We start from the raw sequence: 348 nt of genomic DNA on the forward strand, positions 1-348 counted from the left end.
AGAGAGAGAGAGAGAGAGAGAGAGAGAGAGAGAGAGAGAGAGAGAGATTGAGCTCTTCCAGAGAACAGCCTACTAAAATTAGAGAGTTGCTACAGTGTGATTAAATTCAAATCTGCATCACATCTCCCTATCAAGCATCCAACATGCATTCCTCCTAGTGGTTCATTTTTTTAAAAATTAAAGATGAATTTCACAAGTACCTTGAAGAGCTTTTCAAGTGATTTTCCTTTTGGCTTATCAATACAGAGTTATCACTTCAGCGTGTGAAAATAGCTTTTCCACACATCCCTGCGCACACAGCCACACACACACACACACACACACACACACACACACACACACACACAC

The sequence above is a fragment of the Grammomys surdaster genome, unplaced genomic scaffold (assembly GCF_004785775.1).
Source record: "Grammomys surdaster isolate TR1022 unplaced genomic scaffold, NIH_TR_1.0 126219, whole genome shotgun sequence".
Lineage (NCBI taxonomy): Eukaryota > Metazoa > Chordata > Mammalia > Rodentia > Muridae > Grammomys > Grammomys surdaster.